This window comes from Rattus norvegicus, chromosome 11 (assembly GCF_036323735.1).
Source record: "Rattus norvegicus strain BN/NHsdMcwi chromosome 11, GRCr8, whole genome shotgun sequence".
In the NCBI taxonomy this organism is placed as follows: Eukaryota; Metazoa; Chordata; class Mammalia; order Rodentia; family Muridae; genus Rattus; species Rattus norvegicus.
This window is the reverse complement of record NC_086029.1, coordinates 43,923,766-43,948,612: the sequence shown is the minus strand read 5'-3', so window position 1 is coordinate 43,948,612 and position 24,847 is coordinate 43,923,766. Positions and strand designations below refer to the sequence as shown.

The following is a 24,847-nucleotide window of genomic DNA, read 5'->3' as shown; positions in this document are numbered from 1 at the left end:
TAAACAGCACTGAAGGGGCTCAGCAGTTTACACACTCATACACACACACATACACACACACACACACCCTCACATACACAGTCATGAGCACACATGCATACACACTCATGCACACACATGTACATACACTCACATATACACTCGTGTGCAAACAAATATATACACCCTCACATACACACTCATGTACACACACATGTCCACACCCGCACACACACTCGTGCACTCACATTCACAAACATGGGTAATAATAACAACTAAAATAACAAGAGGTCATGAAGCTGAGAGGGAGTTGGGGGGCATGAGGTGAGCTGGAGGGAAGAATATGGGGTAAAAATGTAGTAAATACAGTACTCATGTATTAAATTATCAAGGAATAAATGTTAAGAACAGTTTGGATATCCGGACATATGCATGTAAGGGTGGCTGATACGTGAAGGAGGTGAACCTACAAACCAGCTACATCTACAAACCAAGGAGAACGTGCCAGGGGAAGATGGCCCCTGCCCCTGACACCTTGACTGTATGTATTATGAGGAAACAAGCATCTGTCATTTAAACCACTCAGCCTGTGGTACTTGCTTACCAACCCCTCACAGGCTGACAGAGCCTTTGGGCAGTGGCGGGCATGGAGAGATGAGGGTTTAGGGAGAAGCCATTGTGGGGAGATCCAGTCAACAAGGCTTGGTGGCTCTGCATGGTCAAGGGCAGGTATAGAGTAGCTTAGTGCTCTGTTGGTTGTTTGAGCTTGAGGGGCTTCATGGACAAGGAGCCACCTGCATTTCCATCTGAGAAGGAAAACAGGGTGCAGGGCGCTGGGTAAGTTGAGTTAGAGGTGCATGAGGAGGATGGTCCTGTGTCCATTGGTGCTGTCCAGAGCCTCCAGCCAGAGTGCTTAATTGCGCACTATGCACTACAACCGCACACTAGTGTGAGTGGAAATCACTGTGTGAGCAGAAGGAGTCACCACGGAGCTGCTGGCTGAGGACAGAGCCCCGCTGGGGTGGACGTTTATGCTCATCAGTGAGAAGGGTCCATCGCTACTGTGCGGATGGTCTGCTCCACAGCTGTTCGCATTTATTAGCTTGGTTCTGAAATGCTGTCTGCCTCCCTTCAGCTCACTCTCAACCCATTGTTTAAAAAATTCCCAAGACAGGAGCCAACAGACAGCTCCCCAAATGCCAAATTGGTCGAATTAGGGGCATGGCTATCTCTTTAACCCACCCCTGTGGTGATTTGGTGCAGATGGCAGTTGGCAATGCTGGCTGGCAGCCCCCATCATACGTGCAGGTAAAGTGTGGCGCAGGGTGGATACACGAATGGTTATCATCGTTTGCACCCTGCAGCCTATTTTTATTTTTAACTTTTGTTTTTATTTAGAAATGCCTGGTAACCTATGCTAGCATGTGCAGGAATGGAAACAGTGACCTTTTCTAAGAACAAGGATACAATTGTTATTGTCCTGTGTTACAGTGAGCATTAGCTCACACTGCCGAGAGTGCTTTAAGTCAGACACCAGGCTGTGTTCTTTCTCATCGGAAGTAGTTTCCCACCAAGACATATGATTCGTTTTTAAAAATATTGATTGATTGATTAGTTGATTGATTGATTGGCTTACTTATTCCAACCCAGTTTTCCCTTCCTCCTCTCCTCCAGGCCTTGTCCCTCCCTCCTACCTCTCCCCAGTCTTCCCATCTACTCCTCTTCCCAATCTCTTCAGAGAAGGGAAAGTCTCCCATGGATATCAAGGAGCCCTGGTTATCAAGTTACAGTAAGACTAGGCACCTCCTTTCGTATTAAGGCTGGAGGAGGCAACCCAGGAAGAGAAGAGGGCCCCAGAGGCAGAAAACAGAGACGTATAGCCCCTGGTTAGGAGTCCCACCAGAAGACCAAGCTACACAACTGTAACATAGAACAGACTCATGATCCTTAAACTCTGCAGTTTGTCTGGATTAGAACTCTGACTTCTCCTCTTTTTAAACTTTAGTCATTGTGCATGTCACTTGGCCTCTGTCACGGTTTCCTTGTTGGTCACAGCATCTTCCTCATAGATTTACTGAGAGGATCAAATACAGTCATGGATAGAAAGCTTTGGCAAAATAGCAAAAGCTTAAAAGAAAACAAATAAGGTAGCTTGTTCACGTTGCTCATGAACTAGTATTTATGTGCCTCAAAGTTGTTGGGCAGGCGGGAGGGAGAGCGCAGTCGGTAGAGCACCTATTGAGTAAGTACAGGCCTGGGTTTGGTCCCCAGAATCCTTGTAAAAGATCTAGAAGGGGCCACACGCACTTCTAATCCCAGTTCAGAGAGGAGGAGGCAGTGTGTTCGACAGCTAGACAGCCCAGACTGATTTGTGAGTCCCGGGTCCCACTAAGAGACCCTGTCACAGAAAGCAGGTGATGGCAATTGAGTGGCACCCCAGGCTGACCTCTGGCCCCACGTGAGTGTAGTGCACATGTCTGCCCATCTGTAAAGACAGGTAAACTTGTGCAGGCACACACAAAACAAAATCTAATTAAAATGGTTATTGGACAATAAAAGCAAAGATATATTTATAAGCAATTGTTAATATGATTAGCCTCAGACCTCAGCTGTATTGGCCCCAAAAGTTTGGTGTTTCTCTATTAATCCAACTAATTTTGTTTTTCTCCTCCAGAGTGCATTTTCTCAGGTCTTCTTTTGTCTTTATTCAGGTGAAGCCAGCTACCTGCCTGTTCGTGTTTCGAAAAAAAGCATCAATGTGCCTCAGTCATTTCCTTACTGAAATGCACTTGGGGATTCTAGCAAATTTCTTGGAGTTATTGCCCAAGCAGGGCTGTCCCCCACCCACCCCTGGTTTTATACCGAAACATTCCATTTCAATTTTTCAGGAAAGTTTTCTGCAATCCCCCACCCGGGAGGGAAGGCATTCTGCCTCCAGCCTGGCATTTTATGAAGAATTAAAAATAACGGAGCCGGCAGAGATATGGAGGGAGGCTAATTTGGAAACCTGGACGGATTGCTTTTAATTTGTTGACAATGTGGTGTTTGCAGGGGGAGGGATGGGGGGAACAGGGCACAGGATGGCCGTGCTTGTCTGGGTCTTGTATTAATGGAGTAGCAGCTGAATTCCGTGTTCAGAGCTAACGCATCAAAGACCGTCATCTGAGATCTCATTTCTTCTATTCCACGATGTCAAAGGCGGCTGCAGATATATCGAGCACTTTCTTGGTGGCATTGTGTAGGATGCTGGCCCCAGCAGATGGCCCCAAAATGTACCTCAGCCTGATAGAGCAGGGACCACATGGGATGGCATGTTTCCTCATTAGCAAACAGAAAAGAAGGGGGGAAATAGAAAGCGGGGATGAGGAAGGAGAGAGATGAAAAGAATGCACAAAGACATTTACATATTTACATTGTCTCCCTCGCATCCCCCACCCCCCCAGCCGAAGTGTCAGTGGGCTTTCTCCTTCTGTTTGTGTGTTTACTTGTGCTAAATAGATTATGGTAATCAGGCACGTAAATGCACACAACTGTTATTATGGCATTTTAATCACGGACTTTTTCCGCTGGAAGCCTTCATTAGGATTCCCGTAATCTTACTTGTTAGTGTGACAAACAGTAATAAATGCCAAAGAGCTGGGATTAAGGCAGGGGCCTATCGGGCTTTAAAAGAGGAATATGGAAATGTTGTTGAATCTCTGCATTACTTATTGAAATGTCACATAAACAGTTCGAGATTCTAAATAGCTTACTCATTATCCAGAGAGGGACGCGGGCAACCTGAGCATGGTAATGATGCCTTTCTACGGAGCGCCGCAAGCATATGCCTTCCATACATACCGGGCAGTTCCTCCGAAGGACCGGGATGGTCCCACGGACAGCCGTGGCTCGGGCCCAGCAGGGTTGGCTCCTAGTGTGGTTATACCAGATTTGGGGAGAGGGAGTGGACCATGACCTTATCACTGTTGCATTCCAATTTTGATGGGAAGTGATGGAAGCTCAACTGGGAAGTTTATTATAGCATTTCCTTTATTTCATGCTCCCGGAAAGCGAGGGGATATTTGAATATAGTCATAGAGCCACACTTCTCGGTGTTATGTTTTACAAGATTATTTGGTAAATTTCTGGTAAAAAAAAAAACCTGTAAAAATTTATTTATGTTCTTTTGAACAACATCCACACAATAAACTTACAACCAATTGATAAGGATATAGACTGCCCACCTAGATACGATATAATCTGCCCATCTAGACAACACAAAATCCTGTACACATCTATCCCTTAAGAATAGTCATAACAACCTGTAATATGTGCAGAGAGGAATCTTAACACCCACCACCATGTTCTCTCAGTTGCCTCCTCCTCAGCCTCTCTCAAACTTTTCTCCCGCCCATCCTTCCTTCTCGTCCAATGACAGGCCTCGTTCTATCCTGTACCTGCCTTCACCTGCATAATGACATCAACCTACATTTCCTGGGCTCAGGGTGGGGGCTCACACTGTGTCTTTTGGAGTAAGACCTTGGCACTCAATTGTACCTGGTGTCCTCGTGCAAAGGAGAAATACCATGTGGTGCATAAAGTCCAGTGTCTGGACTGATGGAGTTGACGGACCACCCTGCAGGTGAAGGAGGCATCCTGGTCCCTATCAACAGGGAGCCCAAAGATTTTAAAGAATATAAAAGATAATGTGATAGAGCTCAACCTTGTCATGCAGAAACCCTGGATTAATCCTTTCTGTAATGCTTGGCCCTCTGGAAACCGCTCAAGCAAGAGCAGTTTGGCAGCAGAAGCGATGGTAACTGGGCTTTCTCTCCTGTATGGCTAGACTCTAGTGCACACTGTCTGTTTGCTGGAGTGTCTCCCTGAGCTTCTCCCTCTGATTTCTTGGTGGTGTTTTGCAAGGTTTCTGCCCCAGGCTTCTGCCCCACTCACCTGACCATTAAAACTAGAGAGTTTTACCTCCAAACAACTGACTCCTCAGAATATATACTGGCTCAGACTGGTCAGACACCTGCAGCCAGCCCCAGACTGTACATCCACCCTGGGGAGGTGTCATAGGTAGCTTTCTGTTGCTCTGACAAACACAATGACCAACTTGGGAAGGAGAGGGTTTATTTAGCTTCTACATCACAGGTCATCACTGAGGGAAATCATGAACTCAAGCAGGACAGGAACCTGGAGGCAGGAACTGAAGCAGAGGCATGAAGGGGTGTTGGTTTGCTCCACATGGTTTGCCCAGCCTGCTTTTTTATACAATTCAGGGCCACCTCTCCAGGAACGTTCACCACCCATAGTTGGCTGGTCCCTCCTACATCAATTTAATTCTCCCACAGACTTGCCCACGGACACTTGTTTAGTTGATGCTCCCTCTTTCCAGAGGATCCTAGCTTGTGTCAAGTTGACAGAAAAGTAACAGCTGCAATGGGGTCAGTTGTACCCACTACACTGGAGTGAACTGAGGTTAGGGGAGGGATGCTCACCTCCAGCCTCTGTGAGGAGCTGGTGCCAAGGTAAGACAAGAGGATGCTGGGTACTAATTACTGTTTTCCCCATGGAGGGAACCTCTGGGAATCAGCTGAATCTTTGTTCAGGGACTCACAAGCTGAGGCTCAGCATGGTCTTGTGCTGGATCACGGCTGTACCAATAGACCAGGATTGCGATCCAGAGAATGTACGTACTAATGGGTCCTTTACATTCCCTTACTGTGGTGCCCCAACTGTAGAGGACTGTGCACAGAAACGTGAGTGGAGAACCGCTTCCTCCCTTCTTGTTCCTACCTTTATAAGTTCTGGTGCGTCTGTGTCAGGCGGAGGCCCAAGTTCCAGGGTATCTATGTTGAGTAGAGGCTGTTCTCCAGGGGACAGCTGGCACCACAAGGGGCTATCCCATACTCCCAAACTCCAAACCATGGTGTCAGGGCCTGGCATTTAACTGGGGGGCTCAGGAGATAAATAGCTCTGCTAAGCACAGCCATCGGTGCTGACCTGGGCTATGACTTCTCCTGGCTGTGGCTCATTTTACCACTTGTAACTGTAAAACAAGAAAACCAAGCTCTTCCTCTAGAGGGTTAAGAATTGCTTGAGTTTCTAGGTGTGTCCCCTCCACTCATGGATGACTACGGTTGTCACCTGGCAGTGTTGCTTGGCAGACCAAGGAAACAGCTGACACATCTGTTCGGGTCGGTTAGATGCTTAAGTCAATGGAATATTCCAACTTGGGGAGAGATTTTCCCACTCATCCTTGGAGTCACAACCCTAGGTCTGTTTTGTGATTTTGAGAAAGCCATCAGGGAAAGCAACTGTGGGAAGCCATGGGTCAGCAGCTGGATAGGGAGGTCATTCTTAGAACCTGCCTCCAGGATAGACTGCTGAGTCCAGTCTTCCACACTTCCCCTCCCATATGCTGGCAAGGTCCTCAGCAAGAGAAGACACCATCACGTGAGCAATGCTCTGGATTGGGAGTCGTTCCATTGATCAGTTTGTGTGTCATCCCAAAGGTGCTTTAAAATGGAAGGCTTGGTCTACAGAGTGAACCGGGAGTATTGGGCAGTAGAGTGTCTTGCTGGAGGCCCCATGGACTCCAGGACTCCCCTTCCTCTCTTGCTCTGACTCCAGCTCATAATCTCTTTTTCCCACCCTTCATCATCTCTACTGTGAGGTGTTGCCGTCAAGGCCCAGTTCTTGCCAAAACTGCTACACCATTTGAACTTTGAACCTACACAAGTGTGAGGGTAAAATTGCTTCTCCTTCTAAATCAGCTGCCTGAGATGTTCCCTTGTCATAACTAATACAAGGAGTGAAGAAGAAAATACAGCTCGAAGTAAATATTCTAGCAAGCTGCCCAGGAATTCCCCAGTTTAAAACAGGCCTAGATTGGTGTCTGTTTTAAGCTCTGTACTGACCAGGGAGAACCACACAGCTTTTCTCTCACCCCAGCCCTCCTGGTTTCCATATTCTCATGCTTCCTGGGTGGTTGGAGGCTGAACATATGTGAACCTTTCTTAATCCTGCTAATCTTTCTTCAAAAAACTTTCTCCCACTGTAGGCAGCATCCAGGCTGCAAAAAGAGGGCAGAGCCAGCCCCAGCATTTTAATGACAAATAATCCCTGCCCTAGGGGGAGGGGATAGCCACCTTAGCTGGAGATGGAGCTGGTGAGCTACAATAGGTAGAAAGAACTGCCCAGTTCCCTTGTCATCACCACCCTTCCCGGGCAGAGGAGATCCGAATGCTTGGGAGAATACAGTCTGCCATGAAACTGGAGGCCGCGTGTTCATGGTGGCTATTCTGAGGTAGTTTGTTGTGACAGAATGACCGGCTGCGTGGTGGTAGTGGGAGCTATGTGTGTCCTTTCAAGCTGATTAGAGAAACCGAATGGATCAATGGATACTCGTGGTCTGCAAAGTTCATTTGGATGTTGAACCTTCGTTCTCTCTGTGTCTCTTCCTCTTTCCCTACAAAGATCGAATTGCTCCAGAGAGTGAGTGAGTGAATGACTGCAAATAATTTCTTGTGATTGTGTGACATTTGAAATTCTGGGGACTTTTCTGAGGGTATGTAAATGCTAGGTCTCCTATGGGTGTTGGTCATTCACAGGGGTTGGGCATGGTTTGTTAGTAGTGTGCTCAAAGAAGAAACAAAAGAAATTAGATTCAGGGATCTCTTTCTCTCTCCCCTCCATCCTTCCGGGAGTGAAACTGGGGGGGGGGGAGTGAAAAAGTGTGGGAAAAGGAAGAACCCACAAAGTAGCATGAAGTAACTAAGACATGCTACAGTGTCTGTTTGTTGTTTGGTCAAGATGGTACCTCTTGCACCCTGGAAAGGTCATACATACCTCTGGGGAGTGCTATTTCCTCTGTTGAGAAGCACAGATGGTTAACCAATCCTCCTGAAGGTTACAGAGTATCACTTGTTGGTTTTGATGGGGAAGGGTTCTTGCAATTCCGTCAAGTCTCATTGCTTCAGAGCAAGCCTGAAGAGAACAGGAGACTTTATCTCTGCTTCTACTTGGAATTCCCCCTCCCTCCCTCCCTCCCTCCCTCCCTCCCTCCCTCCCTCCCTCCCTCCCTCCCTCCCTCCCTCTTCTCCTTCCCTTCTTATTATAGGGAATAGAATGGCTGTCATACAACAACATGAAACATTCAACTTTATAAAGGGCACAGGGAAGCACAGAAGTATGGATTCATCCCCAGGGGCAACTCATCTGCACAGTGGAGTCATTTCCTGAGAGGAAATAATGCTGAACTTGGAAGTAAGATACATGCATAAAACAGGGACTATGGATGGATGTGAGAAATCAGAAAAATGAAGCCTGAACACTCTGAGGGTAAGACGCAGGCCTTTTCACTTTTTAATCTTTGGTGTCTAATGTGATAACCAAGTCTTAGAATGTGTCTAACTGATATTTGTTGAAAGGCAAAAAGGAAGAGTGGAGAGGAAAAGGCGGTGGGGGTGGGGGTGGGGGTGGGGAGAACAGTGTAAGGTTGATGGCTGTCTTAGATCAGTATGACTTCAACAAACACCAAAGATAAGCAACCTCCATCAGTAGCTCAGGCTCACAGTTTGGGGGTGTCAGCTGTGACCAGTCAGCTCACTGCTCTTGAGTCTGTCCTAGTATCTAAGTCAGTGTTCTATTGCTGTGAAGAGATGCTGTCACCATGGCAACTCATATAAAGGGAAGCATCTAATTGGGGCTTGCCTGCAGTTTCAGAGTCAGGCCAAAGCCATGGAAAGGAGCATGGCAGAAGGCAGGCAGGCATGCTAGTGGAGGGCATGATAATGGAGGAGCTAGACTTCTGCATCCAGATCCGAAAGCAGCAGGAAGAGAGCGCCACTGGGCCTGGCTTGAGCTTTTGAAACCTCAAAGTCCACCCCCAGTGGACTATTCCTCCAATTAAGGCCACACCTCCTGATCCTTTCAAATAGTGCCATTCCCAGGTGACTAAGCTTTCAAAGATAAGAGCATTCAAATATAACAGTAATAATAATTATTATTGTTTAACTTTTCATTGATTCTTTGTGAATTTTACGAGCACCTGAATCCTGCTCATCTCCCTCTACCCGTCCTAATTGCTGTTGCTCTTGCCGTCTCCCCCTCAAAAGTGAAGAAATCTCATTGTGGAAGCTGTAGTGAGTCACGGTGCATTCCCCAGTCCACACATCTTTGCTTGCAAATTTTCAATGCAGTGTGACTCATTGGTCTGGTACAAGGCCTCTGGCTTCTGCTACAATACTGGATCCTCACCAGGACTTCTTTGGATATCCTGCTGTTGGCCTGTATCATGGAGATCCTGCAGCTTTGGATCTGTACAACTGGCCCCTTCATGGACTCCAGCAGTTCAGTGATGGGGTAGATGTTGGGGTCGGCCAACTCAAAGCTCCGGACCTGGGCCTGAGCTAGTCAGGCTGCCTGCTCTCCCACACCCACCACAGGGCGAGCTCTGCAGCACTGGCTTCCCTAGCTCACCAGTGCCGAAGCTGGCAGAGGAAAGAGCCACCCACACCCATGTCAGCAGGGTCAGCTCCATTGTTCTACCCAGGGGAGGTGCAGGACCTGCTCTCTCAAGTGCTGTAGGTAGCAGGAAGTGAGGAGGGAGGAGGCCATCTCTTCTTTACACAAATGGTGGCCATTCTTATTCAAACCTCCACACATAGGAAGAATATCTTGACAGAAGTATATGGTGAGCTCAAACTACTCACTTGGTCATGAGTCAGGATGAGAAAACGGAAGGAAAGAAAGAAGGACTGAGTGCCCACTGGGTACTGTGACACTCTTAGACACTGCCTTCTTAAAGCATCCAGCTAGGGACAAGACCTTAAATACACAGGCCTTTGGGGGACACATATCCGAATTATAGCAATGTATAGTCTCTCTGGGCTTCAAATAAACAGATCCTTTGTTTTTAATGAATTCTATAAAATTCTATAGAAAGACTAAGTGGACTTCATATTGAACAATGCCATTGAGAATTCCTAACTCTCCTTATCAGTTAACATGTATCTTGTAGCTGTCAATCATTTCCCTATTCTTTTCAGGTCCACTGACTTTGAAGTTGAGGAAGGAGGATCACAAGTTCAAGCCCAGACGGGGCATCTTGGGGGTGGTTCAAGATGTAGCTCAATGATCCTGGTTCAGTACTCAGGTACCACACATCTTCACACACACTATGTATATATGTATACGTATACTTATATATATATATGTATATGTATATGTGTGTATAGTGTGAATTCCTAGACTGTTCATTAAATTATTATTATCGTCATTATTATTATTATTATTATTATTATGGTTTTTGAGATAGGATTTCTCTGCCCTGACTGTCCTGGAACTCACTCTGTAGACCAGGCTAGCCTCAACTTAGAGATCCACCTACCTCTGCCCCTCAAGTGCTGGGATTAAAGGCCTCTGCACCTCATCCAGCTTTCTAAACTCCTAAGAAACTCTTTATAACATTTGATTAAAGCAATTGTCCTTTTTGGGTTGTAGCTGTAGCATGGTAGATGGCTTTCATAGTACATGCAAGGCCCTGCATTCAAGTTCTAGTACCGAAGAAGGAAATATTTTATTAGCTTAATAATTTGTATCTGTTTTATGCCTGCTCCCAACATCAAGGAACTAAAGAGGTTTATAATCAAAATACATACATAGCAAGGATATGAAAGTTGGATACAAAAATGGGAAATTATGGACAGAGGAGAGAAATAATACTATTTAGGTGAATGAAGCTCATGTATTCATTCATCCACGTCATTCATTCCAATAAACTTGTTGACCTATGTGCTAAGTATTTAGATCATTATGGTCAACAAAACAGCATTTGAGTGAAGAAGAAAGCATCAATCATGCATATGGCTACAAAAGAAAACAGTAGGACTGGAGAGATGGCTCAGTGGTTAAGAGCAGTGACTGCTCTTCCAGAGGTCCTGAGTTCAAATCCCAGCAACCACATGGTGGCTCACAACCATTTGTAATGAGATCTGATGCCCTCTTCTGGTGTATCTGAAGACAGCTACAGTGAATATAATAAATAAATAAATCTTTAAAAAAAAAAAAACCAAACAAACAGTAGACTATTCCTAGGTAGACTGATGCTGTAGGGTGAGGTAAGCCAAGACTGACTGATGGTCAAGGAAGCCATCCTAGAAAGATCAACCATGCAGCCCTTAAGGGTCAGCTGATATTAGTCACATGGGAGACACATTGGAAACATGAAAAAAAAAGGGGGATGGCAAGAATGGAGCCCAGGGGAGCCTGGTGATTGACGAGGACCTATGTCCTCGAGGAGGGGTCATGGTGCTGGAACTGTGGGTCATTGTTACAGCCTGAATTGTGTCCCTTAAGAAGAGATGCTAAAATCCAAACCCCAATACCGTAAAATGTGGCCTCATTTGTAGGAAGGCTCTTCATATAGGTAGCGAAGTTACCACGTGGTCCTTAGAGTGGGATCTAATTCAGTATTGCTTCAGTTCCTATAGAAAATGGGGATTTGGGGCAGAGAGCTGGGCATAGAGAGAATGTCTCATGAGGTAATGCCCATTGACAAATCAAGGACAGACACTTGGAAAAGGTCCATCTCTCCCAGAAAGAATGGAGTCCAATGTTGTGGAGATCACTCTGACCTGCATAGCAGGGGCAATTTTTGCTATCACAGCACCTTTAAGAGAGACCTGTGCTGAGAAATGAAAAACTATGTCACTGGCTGACGGCATGAGTTGATTTACATCATCAGTCACGTCTAGGGGTTGGGTCTGTGTTTTTTGCCTTTATAAGCCTGCTGTTTTGCCATAAAGTTGAGCCTGGGTCAGAACTTTGCCTTGGCTCCATTCTCCTCTTGTCCCTGTCTTTTAATTTCCAAACTCCCATTCGAGGTACCTACGTTGACTGGTGGTCCCTGGTTGACTACACAATGTCACCTTGATTTTGAACTTGTGTCCAGGGTCATCAGAAAATAAATGTAGGTATTTTAAAGTCACCAATTGTACAGTACTGCATTGTGTGACAGCAAGGTTAGGAATTTGCTTTATTTTAAAGACAATGAGGCACAATAAAAGAGTTTCAAGTAGGGAATGAAAGCATTTAATTAATGTCACATAAAACGGTTACATTAGTTATTGGGTGGATAATGGAATAGTGGACGTTGAAGGGAGTCATTGCTGTCCTTGAGTAGGGGACACTTCATCTCCTATGGTAAGAGCCTTGACTGAACTCCATGACAAAAGGTAAATTTGTAAGAAAAAAGTGTAATAATTTTACATAACTGGGGGCTGGAGAAATGGATTGCTCTTCCAGAGTTCTTGAGTTCAATTCTCAGCCACCACATGGTGGCTCACAAACATCTGTTATAGGATCCAATGCCCTCTTCTGGTGTGTCTGAGGACAGCCACAGTATACTCACACAAATAAGTTAAATAAATAAATCTTTTTTTTTTTTAATTAACTAAATTTTAAGACATGGGAGACTTCAGATCCAAAGACACAAGAGAATTCTTACATTTTTATGCTTAGGTTCAGTGATGCATGTGCATGAGTCTGATAGACGTGTGATTGGATAAATGGGGTAGGACCTACTGGGATGAACTGATGTTGAAGGTCTGCCCAGTAACTTCCTCCCTCTCAGTGTAGTGTTGCTTTGTTCAAGGTACAGGATGGGACACTGCCATGTGAGGGCGTCATGATCTATTTCCAGGGAGGGGGTAGGCCAGGCTGCCCGTTTATAGTCAATTCTCAGGCAGAAAAGCTGGGAGGCATTAAGTGTGGTGATATATGCCTGTGATCCCTGTACTCATGAGGCAGAGGCAGAGGCAGGAGGATTGTAGTTCAAAGCCTGGGTTCCATAGAAAGGTCTGTGTAAGCCTTAGAGGCCATATCTCATTAAAGGAAAAAAAAGGAAAGGGGTAGGGATAATCTCCTATACACTGTGTGGTAGCATCACCTGTCAATCAAAAACTGACGGCCTATTAGCAACAGGCAGGAAGTAGAAGGTGGGAGTTCCAATAGAGGGACTGGAACTCTGGGAGATAGAGGTGGGACATTCACCCTGGACTCTGAGGAAGTTAGACGTGTCAAGTTGAGGAGAGGTAAGTATCCTTGTGGAAAGCACGGAGTATTTTAAATGGGTTTTGTAAGCTACAAGCTATTGGGAAATAAGCTAAAGCTTATGGCCTAGGCATCTATTCATAAATAAAAAAGGCCCCGAGTTGTTATTCGTGAACTCGGGTGTGGGTGAAAAAGCCCCAGGGTACAGAAAAGAAGGAAGGGAAAGAGAAAATAGAGAAAGAAAAAAAGAAGAAGCAAGAGAAGAAGAGGAGAGAGTGGCCTTTGTTTCGACTGTTTTCTTAGTTTCCAAGAGATCATATTTTGGGGTAATGTGTTCTGAGGCCTGACACACTTAGGGCAAAGCCTTTATGGTGTGTATAATTTTTGTATCAAATTTATGACAACATTTTAAGTTAATATTTTTTTTTTTATTTTAGACTAGATCTCATACCTGCATGCATATATAAAATCTGAGAGCAATTTTAACATGGCCTCTCAGACACAGAGGTACAAACATGTCCTCCTGATTTTCACTAAAATACGCAGCTCTATTTTTTAATGTTACTACTTCTTGAGCCGTTCCCAGGTGAAGATGGGCTTTGAACTACAATCCCCCTGCCTCAGCCTATGGTGAAGATACCCTATCTCCAGTGGTGTTTGGGGCATGAAAAGGACTGGAGGGAGTGGTGAAGCCAGGCAGCCTGCATACAGGGCTCCCTCACCTGCAAAGCCTGTGCTCTTTTATCAGCTTCTTCTTGTTGACTAAATCATTGGCTAACCCAATTTAAGTGCCTGTCAGTAACTAATCCTCCTTAAGCCATCCATTTTGTTTTAAATGGTTTGATTTCCTTTACTGGTTCCCTGAGTTTTATTACTTCCAGTTATCTGTTTTCTACTTTGAACTTTATATAAAACGAAACCCTTAGGCTTTCAGAAAGTTTGCCAGAGGAATAGGGTGAACTCTCAAGCACGCCTTGCACTCAGGCGTTTGAAAGGTGATCATTCGCGTCATGTGCTCGTGTGTTCTAGGCCATTTGAGAATGGGTTCCATCTATTCTTTCTCGACTCGAAATTTTTATTCTCTTTTTTGTTCTGAAGAGTCTTCTCTACTCAGGTACTGTGCTTCAATCACTTTTAAAATTGCCAGTTTGGTTGGTTTCGGGCCAACTAGCATGACATTTAAAGTTTCTATCCCTTAGCATTTAACTAGTACTTTTAAGATTGCATAAATTTGTTTCCTTTTTGAAATTTTATAGTTAAGAGGATTAGGAGAGCCATGGAGTTGACCTGTCTGACCATACTGGTCTTTGTGTACGTTTTTATGTCTCATTCTTCATAAATGCTAAAATTAGTTACTTGGTATTTTGTTTGGGCTTGTATATGTGTGTGTGTGTGTGTGTGTGTGTGTGTGTGTGTGTGTGTGTGGACATATATATATGTTCATTTGTGTATGGGGTGTGTGAGAGCGTGTGCATGCTGAGATCAGGGGTCAACTTCACATGTCTTCATCAATTCCTTCCTTATATGAGACAGTGTCTCTCACTGACCAGGAGTCTGTGTTTTTCTTTCCTTTGAACAATACTTTATCTGATCCTGTCATTTTAACCCATTCTATGCAGGTTAAACTATTCCCTGCGCTCTTCCTAATCAAGAAAATTCTGATTGTAATTATGGGCAGTCAGAGAAGTTGTTTTGCCACATGGAAGGAATGGGACCGAACTTTCTAGAGGAGTCACCTTCCAATGGCACACTCATTTATGATTTCTGTCTCCTTTAGAAGCACAGGAGTGGGAGGGACGACTGTGGAAGGAAGGCTGACGATAAGCCCCGCCGCTTGTCCGTCATTAGCTGAGATCAGCAAATGCCCAGCATGCTACAGCGCATGGCAGGTCTGTGTGGTACCCAGTCTCTCTGGGAAGCTACAAATGAAGAAACTGAGGCTTAGATCAATTGTCCCAAAGTGGAGGATCTGGGATTCAAGTCCATGTCTTTGAGTCCCTTGTTCTATGACCTGTAGTTGCTTCTGTATGGTCTCTTGGCTCCATCCTGTTTCCATATTTGAAAAGAAGGCCTTCTGTTCTCTTTCAGAACTATCAAAGAAAAGACAGACTCATTTCACCTTGAGCAAAGTCCAGCAAGGGAATGGGACAGTCTCAGCCAATAAAAAAAATGTAATCCTGGCAAGAGATGATCAGCTCTGCTCACCCCTCATCTGAAGACTGTCCTTTTCGTGCTCAGTGGTAACAGGCCTGCTAATGACTTCCTGGGCCAAAGCACCTGCCCGTTTCCCACCACCCTTTCTTTACCCTGTGTTCTCCCTGTGTGTGTCTCAGTTGAGATTGAAGTCAGGAACAGGGCACTTTACCAGGTTGGTGACTTTAGGCACAGCCTCTACTTCTCCAGAAGTCAGCTTGACTGAAGGGTGAGTGGACATGTGGCAGCAGGGGCCCCTCAGTGGGCAGCAGTGCATACAGGAAGCATGGAGAGATGTGTCTGAGGCAGGGTAGATCTTCTTGGCGAGAGGGTCTACTGTGGGAGGGTGGTGCCGATGTGGACCTTGCGCACTCCCAGCCTTGTGCTGGGCAGATGGTGCTGCCATGGAGACGCTTGCTGTGCTGCCATGAGAACTAGAGTTCAGAACCCCAACGCTCACACAAAAAGCTTCCTGTGGTGGTGTGTACTTGCTGTCCTGTTGCCGGGAGGAGGTGGGAGGAGCCTGCAAGCTCATCAGACAGTCTAACCAGTAAGTAAATTCTGGGTTCCATGAGAGACTCTGCCTTAAAAAAGAGCAGAGATTCACAGAGGAGGTGCCTCACGTCAACCTCCAGCCTCTGCACATACACACGCACACACGCACACACGCACAATCACACACACACACACACACACACACACACACACACACACACGCTCTTCCACCAACCCCCTAGCCACATGCACACACTTAGCTGCCCAGGTTAGCAAAGCCTCCAGAGGTTGACACTCAGGACGGGGGTTATTTATTTTGGGTCTAATCTCAAATCCCCCTTAACTGGCTCCATGACAGAGGGAACCGCTCAGCTCTGTGCAGCTCACCACAGAACCACCTGTGATACAGAATCAAGGCAAGGAATGAGCAGAAGCCACAGAAAATAATGATTCTTCTTCCTTGTGTGAAAAATGCAAGCTAGTGTTCATGCCTATCAAACCCAGGGAGCCTCTTCTAATCCTGATAATGGCTTTATTTTATGTTACTTGTGTAGGCATTTTACCTGCACATATATGTGTGTACCCCATACATGTCTGGTGCCTAGGGAGGGCAGAAGAGGGTGCTGATCCTTAAAACTTGCAGATGGTTGTGAGCTGTCATTTGGGTGCTGAGAACTGAACCTGGGTCCTCTTCAAGAATGACAAGGGCTCTCCATGCTGGGTTGTCTCTCCAGCCTGATGACTTATCCTTCAATAACAATGGTTATTTAACTGTATTCCCACACTGTGGCCTGCCCTGAGCATCTGGTGTAAATTAGTCCATTTAATCTTCTTGATGATGAAACTAATGAGTTAAGTTAACTGGCCCAGGATCACCAAGCGGGGTGTGTTTGTGTGTACGAGTCTCTGCCTTTTACCTTGATAGGCTTGGCTTTCACAGTCTGGGTAGAGTCAAGAAAGGACAATAGCTAAAGAGTGCAGCGGAGCTCCAAAGCAGGCATCAAGCCTCCCTGCATACCATCATGGCTGGCTCACTAAGCTGCCTCCCACAGGGGCTAGGGGAGGGCAGCTGGCTTGCTGCCTTGCTAGGTGGGGTTTACCGAGCACCTTCACACACATTCAAGTGCACTTGGCCCTGACACGGTCAAAAGTGCTCAGCTCCATGTGGGAGCCTGGATGGACCACTGAGGATGTGTGTGACACAGTACATGCCTGATAGACGTGTTAGAATGCCTGTTGCTTTCAGAGGATGTCTTTAAAAATATAATGATAGGGAGTTGGGGATTTAGCTCAGTGGTAGAGCGCTTGTCTAGCAAGCTCAAGGCCCTGGGTTCGGTCCTCGGCTCAAAAAAAAAAAAAAAAAAAGATAATGATAGAACAAAACCTAAAAATCAAACAAAAATCTATTACTGGGAAACTAACTTAGGTAGATAATTGAGTGTGCCCAGTTATAGCAACATAAAGTAATGGTTAATGTCACCTCCAGGTTACTGCCAGTGTTCAGCATCCAGTCTGTAAGGCTCACCTCTGTGCACTCATGCTTGTGTTCTCCCCCCTCCCCCTCCCCCTCCCCCTCCCCCCCTCCCCCTCCCCCCTCCTTCTCTCCTGTTTTTTCCTCTCATCCTTTTTTTTTTTTCTTGTTTCTTTGAGACAGGATCTTGCTCTATCGCCCTGATTGGCCTCCAACTCAATCCTCCTGTCTCAGCCTCCTGAGTAGCTCATTACTGCAGCCTTTAAGTAAACAGGAGAGGAGAGACTGGGCTTTTTAAAATCAGCATTTTCTTCCTCATTCTTCTCTGTGAACAGGCGTCCTTCTTCTTATCCTGTCTTCTTCTCCATCCCTTCTTCTTTCTCCTCTCCCGTCCTTAATTCTTCACTTCCTTTCTCTCTGTTTCAGGTAGACTTTCACGCTGGTGATTGGCAAGGAACCTCAGAGAGAGGTGGGGCCAGCTGCAAAGAACTCTGGGTAAGCCATCTCTAAACAACTCGGCGAGGAGACATCCGGACCGCTCCCTTGCCTCTCTCCACAGACAAGTGGGGAACCTCCCGAGGACCCCAGTGTGTGTGGCCAACCAGCCAGTCCTTCTTGACTCCCAAGTGGCCCTATCCTAGACCCCAAGACCTCTTGGTAGGCTATAGGATGGGCGAATTCTCCGCGGGACCCAGTCTTATTGGTGGGGGTCCCAGGGCAGAGCAGGAACCGTCTGTTTCTGTTTTAATTGTAATCTACAATGCAGGCTGCCCTCACGGTCACCTTCTCCTCTGCTCAAGTAGGTAAACACAATGTCCCCATCTTGGTCACCACAGACAAGGGTACTTTCTCCGAGGGCGCTGTGAATTGGCAATGGCTGCACCCCTGACAGCCGGGAGGGAGGTGATTATCCGCGGCAGATGAGAGCCATTATCAAATGGAGTGTACCATCCTCAGAGCGCAAATATTTTCCCTGACCATAATACCCTCTTAAGGAGACCTCAAGTGGCCCAGCTTGTCCCCAGCACTCCCAGCCACACCACTGACGTTTTATTCAGCGTCTGCTGGCATTTGCAGGGAGGAGAGGGCAAGAGAGAGGCAGGACCTGAGAGCATCCCAAGAGATCTTGGCCCTTGTGGCCTATTGTACTTTATCTTCAAGACAAAGACGCCCCCGGGCCTTTCTTAGCGAGCCGCTTAAGCTTCATCGATAAATCAGGGTCTAGACAAAGCCCTTGAGTTGTGGGCTGGGACTCTCCGAAGGCCTTCTCCATAGAAGCTCTTCTGAGGATGTGTAGGATATGAGAGATTTTTTTTTTAACTGAAAACATTTTGTTTTCCTTCTCCCCGCCCATGCTCTTTGTCACTCCCGTCCTTTCTGCTCAGCTCCTGTGTGGAATAGAAGATGCATTTGTAGCCTGAATCAGGGGGATTGTCTCCACCATCGGACCATTCGCGCTTGCCCCTCCCCTGTTGTAAACCACAAGCAGGCCAGGAACAGCGGCCCCATTGTGTGGCGCCCATACCACCCAGATTTCACCTCCGTCTTTGCCGGGCCCCCTTTTTGTTTCTAGTCAAAAGAAAGCATTTGCTCAGGGGAGGGGGCGGTGTTTCTATTGCTTCCACGAACAGGGAGGTTAAAGGAAAGATTGATGGGAGAAACTCTACCTAGAAAACTGGGATCCGTTGCTTGCCGGCCAAGGCCAGTTGCTTCATTGTCCCGGGGCCATGTTTTTTGTTAATTATCTCTCACTCTCTCCTTTTATCGAGTAGAAAAGTAGCAAAGGAGGGAGAAAGGAAGAGGATATAGAGGTCAGAGGTCCCTGTGGGCCACCTAGGTGTCCCATCTGACACAGGGGGAGGGTAGGGATGGGGGTGAGGCTCACAAAGTTGGGTCGGAGGCAATTGGCAATCATCTAAATAATAACGAATCTGATCCTATTATTTATGGTGAAATTTCCCGCCCTCTCTCTACCTCCCAGTCTTTATCCCCTTCCCAGATCCAGTCTCCTGTTTGTGGCCTACACACACACACAGACAGAGACAGAGACACGCAGAGAGACAGAGTTAGTTTATACTTACCTACGTTTAAGCTCCACAGACTATAAGGGTGACTTTGGGAAGAGGGGAGAGTAAAGGAGGGAGCTCACAAGAGAAAGACCAAGACAAGTCGCCCCAAACAAGAACATGTTGTCAAGGAAATAAGCCTTGGGGAGGGCAGGCATGAACCCACAGCTGCTGGATTTGGCCAGCCTCGGATGTTGGTGGGAACGACAATGGTCCTTCGTGGCAGTGCCCCAGCTCCCAACATAAATAGGACTCAGCCTGAAAAGGGAGGAACTGGAACAAAACCTTTCCTTGGGTACCACTGGCAGAGAAATAACATCGATTTCAGCTCGGCTGGGGGAGCCAAAGAATCTCCCTGTTTCCCCACATGAGCAAAGACAAGTTCATAAGCAGCCCACAAAGTGCCTTTGAGATTGAGATGCAGCTGCAGACCATGAACACGCGGCCTTTTTCCACCCAGAGAGACAACCTTGTCTTGACCAGAAAGAAGGGAGCAAAGGAAAAAAAAAAGCACAGCTATTGAAAACCCACAAGATGGGGTAGAAGAAAGGGAGGGAAGCTGGGGAGGGCTGATGAGGCGGGGGCGGGGGGTAGAGAAACCCGTGGATCTTGGCAGATGCGAGAGATAAGCTTTAGCTTCACCTAGTATAACACAACCGTCTTTGCCTTTCCAGGAGGCCGGAGATGAATGGCCGCACAGATTCCACAGAGAGGGTCTGCGCGCTGGCAGCTGGTGGCCAAAGGCTGCCGTCTGGCCAGGAAGGAAGGCCACTGGGCAAGCCCCGGTCTCCAGGTACCCCCTGGTATCTTGGCTCCCTGCACCTCCCAGGATGAGGCAGCTGCTGCCACTTCTCTTGCCAGGAGGTCAGAGCCAGGCTCCCCCAAAGCCAGTGACATGTTCTCACGGTGAGCATTTGGGGATGAGTAAACGCTAGCCATAAGCGGAGCAAGTCTAATGTCTGCAGGTCAGAAGACTGGAAGTATGAATGGAAGAACAGATGTGAATTAAATGCTTATTTGAAGGAAGGAAAGGGATTATGACAAATGCACGTGTTCAGTGTAATTCAGAAATACCGTGTGTGGGGCTGTGTATGATTGCTGCACTGGTAAAGTGCTTGCCGCATATGCATGAAAACCTGAGTCCAAGTCCCCAGCCCTTATTTAAAAACAAAAACAAAACCCCAGAACCAAAAGTCTGAATACCAGCGAGTGTGTAATGTCAGCCCTGAGCAGGCAGACAGGCAGTCCCTGGCACTTACTGTCCTGCCAGCCGAGGTGAGTGGCAAGTTCCAAGTTCCATGAGAGATGTTTTCTGGGGGTGGGATTGGGGACAAAAAGTTGAGGAAGACACCTGGCCAGCCTCTGGCCTCCACATGCATGTGCACAGGTACATGCTCAGCACAAACACCTACAATGAGTGAACAAGTGTGCGTGTTCTAACTAGCTGTACCACGGTGTTATTTTCTTTGCCTTACCTGTGTGTGCTTCCCACCTGAGAAGCCCTCCAGCCCTGCAGTTCGTCCCTTGCCGGAGACTCTGAACAGAAGCTCTGCGAGCAGTCTCTGTGCCTCAGTGACTAGCAGAAACTGTGATATAAAGACATTGCTTCCCGCACACTGGAAGTCCCAGGGTACTAACCGCCGTGTTCAGCTGTCTTTGGGCCAAATGCACTTTGTCAGTCTTCACTCACAGGCGCCAGATGTGGGAAAGAGAAGAAGTTGAAGTCCGAGCCACCAGCTGGTCATCTGGACTACCGTTAGAACGTTTAACAAGACAATTTTCTCAGAACCATCTGAGCGTGTGAACAAGCATGCAGGGCCTTTCCCAGCCTCGGGAAGGGGAGTACAAACAAGTCCTTTATACGTAGAATTTTAAGATTGATATCAATTAGCCATGTGGTTCACTTGTCCCCATCAGTACCTGCAGATCTAGCTCTAATAGAATCCGTCTAATAGCCTCCCAACTGTCTTCGGGGAGCAATCCCCTAGGCCTCACTGGGACACTTCCTCGTTGTTTGAGATAGGATCTCATCATGTAACTCTAGCTGGTTTGGAACTCATTGTGTAGATCAGGCTAGCCTTGAACTCTGAGAGATCTGCCTGTTTCTGCCTCCTGAGGTTTGAGATTCAAAGCATGTGACACCATGGCCAGCCCACAGTAGGACATCTTTAACCTTACTCTGCACTCACTATTCAGGATGCCTTCAGGATGTCCACGTCAATGTGATAGCATCAGTCGGTCACTAGCTCCCCACTGTTCTCTAAATATGCCCCTCCCCCACACCACATGAGCCCAAGAATGGGACACCAGGCCTGACACCAAAATTAACCAGCTTATTAGAGAGAGAGAGAGACAGACAAAAGGAGGGGAAGAGAGAGAGGCAGGGGGAGGGAGAGAGAAAGGTACCCTCCCCCACAACTGTCCTTTGGGTCAGTCACAGAGCCTGTTCCACTGAAATGGGTTTTTTTGGTCATGCCTACAAAGGCCTTTCCCATAGTGCCTTGCAACTATCCACCCTTAACACCCTTACCCACAATCCCCTGTGGGGCCAGGGAGCCGTGAGATGGGGAAGCAGTCCCAAGGCAAGAGTGGGGTCGAGGTATGTCAGGCACACATAGCCCTGTACTGCCACCAGAGGCAGTCACATAGCCTGGTAGCCTGTTTAAGCTGCCTGTCTCCTTATAAGGTCATGTCTAGCAGCACCTGGAATTCCTCCTTATGCGAATGAGGCATCCCTAGCACCCTGGTCCCAGCCAATGATGTACACTCACTCCAAAAGCCCCTATTTATGCCCCAAAGGGTTAAATAGCCTTTGTTCCCCCATTAAATTGAGCTGTCTCACTGAAGCTGCCTCCTGAGCATCTTACCACCACCACCCGAGGTTTCTTAGCTCGAGCCAGTCCCCCTCTTCCTGTCAGGATCTACCTGCTGTGATGGCAGGCCACAGGCCTGTGAGAGAAGAAGCAGAATCTGATAGCAAGCCAAATAGGCATGCAGAGTGTTGTTCAGTAAGTGTGTGCAGTGAGTGGCATTGAGTCCTGTTAGGGTGACTGTTGGCCATAGTCTCTCAGATCTGATGGTAAATCCACTCCTTTACTTGTCTGATGAGCCCAAGCTTCAGACTTCTTCCTCTGTCCCACGAATTCTCTAATGAGCATTGATAGGAGGTAGGGAGCTAACGTTTGCACTTTCTGGTTATACCTTTCCACCATCAACTGGTAATTTTCATATGAGAGCTACAATACCAAGGATAAGCCCTCCTGAGGTGGGGGACTGAGGACAGAGTGGGCACCCATCCTAACAGAGTGGATTTCCTCCTATATAGTGTAGAGAGAGTTTTGGTTTGTTTAAAACCAAGTTATGTGAGTATGTTTTTGTGTTAAGGTTCCCAGGTGTGGGATATGGGGCTACTTCAGATTGCCCATAGCAGCTGACTATGATTTGTCCCGTGCTCTGGCCGGGGCGCGATTCAGCCCGATGAAAATAGTTAATGAATTCCAGAGATTCTTGAGAGTGTATAAAAATGCCAGAGACCTGAGAGGTTGCAGTGGCTGCTCCCCTGCTGCTGCTGCTTTTGTTGTTGCTGCTGCTTACTGGTTGGAGACACCCTGACAGTGAAGATTGGACTTGCCCCAAGGAACTCGATACCTCTGATCAGCAGGAAGCAGTCTTATGGTTTCCTCTCTACCCAGTGTTGGGGATTTGGAAGGGATAAGGATGGAGAAGGAAAAGAACCTAATAAAGTAACCAAAAAGGCATGGATTCAGGATGGTGTGGTGCTTGTGCGGCACCAGTGCATTTCCCTTAGACCTTCTGCAGCATGAACTGCATGCTTTATCTACGTGCCACAAACAGGGCTGAGAGGATGACCTTCAACAAAATGTTTGCCATGAAGGCATGAGAACCTTAGCTCATCCCCAACAACCATGGAAATCCCAGCATGGTAGTGTACATCTCCAACCCCAGAGGGTATGAGGGGTGATAGGAGACAGTTGCCAGGCAGTACAACCAAAGCATCAGCTCCTGATTCAGTGAGAGACCCTGACTAAAATAAGAGAGAGAGTACTGGAAGAAGGGAGCCAACCTTAACCTCTGTTCTCCATGCACATGCATTTGGGCAAGCGCCTGCACACACACACAAGTGCACACCAGCACCACTGCACCCAACCAAATTGCTGTACATGACTCCATGGTCATCCACCTTACTGACTTTACAGATTAGATGACGGAAATCCAAGGCATGGTGTTGAGTAAAAATGATACCGCAGCTGGTCTGGTTGTAACGAGTCATAGATAGAATTGTTCTCACTTTATCACGCCATCTACAAAGTCCATTGGCAGGCACAGCACCCATCTGCCTGTGCAGTGTCTCCAGGAAGCAGCCATGCCAGGTCGTGCCCCCCTTTGGTGTTACTTTTACTCTCTCCTCTTTTCTCTCGCTGTTCTTGAGAGTTTGAGGCACAGAGGAAAAACGACTGAAATAATTGGATGTTTCTCTAAGAGGTCGCAGATGTAAAATCTCCGTGGGTCAGCACTGATAATTTAAGCACTGCTTTTGTAAGTACGAATTTGCCTCCCTTGGTCTTTGTCTTTCCACAAAGTCTATAGCTCCACAAGTGTGTGAATGTCCCTAAAACGAGTCGTCAGCTTCTGGCATGCCGACGTCTCCTAGATGTCTCAACACCAATCCCATTGTCTTCAGGAGTGAGGCCTTGCCTGCTCACATATTTAATTCAGCCTGCTTCCTCTTCTGTTTTCCACCCTCTATGTAGGCATTATTAAGAAATCAACGTATTATGTAGTGTTAAAATAATCCCGCATGTTAGTGGGTCTCTACTGAAATCCACGGTCCTGACGAGGCTACAGGGCAAGTAGATATATCATTCTCTGAAACCTGGCACAATGCCTTTTGAGGGCATTTGGCAGTCAATGCAGGTCAGAGGTCATTTAAATGTTCGTACTCTTTGACCCCCACAATCTCATTCCTCGGAATTTATTTCAAGGAAGTAATTTAAAAGAAGAAATGGTGTATGTGTTGATGTATTTATAGTGGGGTTATTTATGATAGAGTGGGAAGTCAAAGATGACTTACTGGCTTAGTGGGAAATGGATAAACAAACTGGGAAATAGTGATATAAGTTAGCAGTAAATGCTAAACATTGTGAGCAATTAGATTCCTGGGAAGGGATACAACAGCATGTCCACAGAACCATCCACCTTAAATGACAACAGTGTGCTGTCAATAACAGTGTAGCAAGGTGACTTCTACATGAAGTCTACGTGAAGAGACAACAGTAGCTGGCATAACAGCAGCAGAAATGCAAGCAAATTTTGTTTCCATTTAAAACAGTCTATGTCAGGCTGTGGCTTTTGTATAATAGCACAACTTGTTCAGTCCAGGGTTCTAAGATGCCACGCCAGGGTCGCCTCGTGCATTCCACTCCCTGTTTATGTTTTCTTAGTCTGTGTACTTTGTCAAGCCACTTGGATTGCTTCCTTTTGACCAAATCAGAATTATAGTAGAGAGATTCCTATTAGAATGTAAAGGAGAAGCCCACACCTATAAGCCTTGACGTGAAAGGGCCCTAAATGGGGAAGCAGATGA

At 46.7% G+C, this 24,847-nt stretch overlaps 2 long non-coding RNA genes across 2 annotated transcripts; one reads left to right on the top strand and one right to left on the bottom strand.

The window, feature by feature from the left end:
* Nucleotides 1–2,977: 2,977 nt before the first annotated feature.
* Nucleotides 2,978–7,946, bottom strand: LOC134481054 (uncharacterized). The gene is made up of 2 exons (XR_010056258.1): nt 7,813–7,946; nt 2,978–3,261 (listed from the first exon to the last, which is right to left on the bottom strand). It is a non-coding gene; the product is annotated as an uncharacterized LOC134481054 (long non-coding RNA).
* Nucleotides 7,947–10,127: 2,181 nt separating this feature from the next.
* Nucleotides 10,128–23,004, top strand: LOC120095612 (uncharacterized). Its single transcript, XR_005491205.2, has 3 exons — nt 10,128–15,257; nt 17,603–17,671; nt 19,917–23,004. It is a non-coding gene; the product is annotated as an uncharacterized LOC120095612 (long non-coding RNA).
* The last annotated feature ends 1,843 nt before the right edge of the window (nt 23,005–24,847 follow it).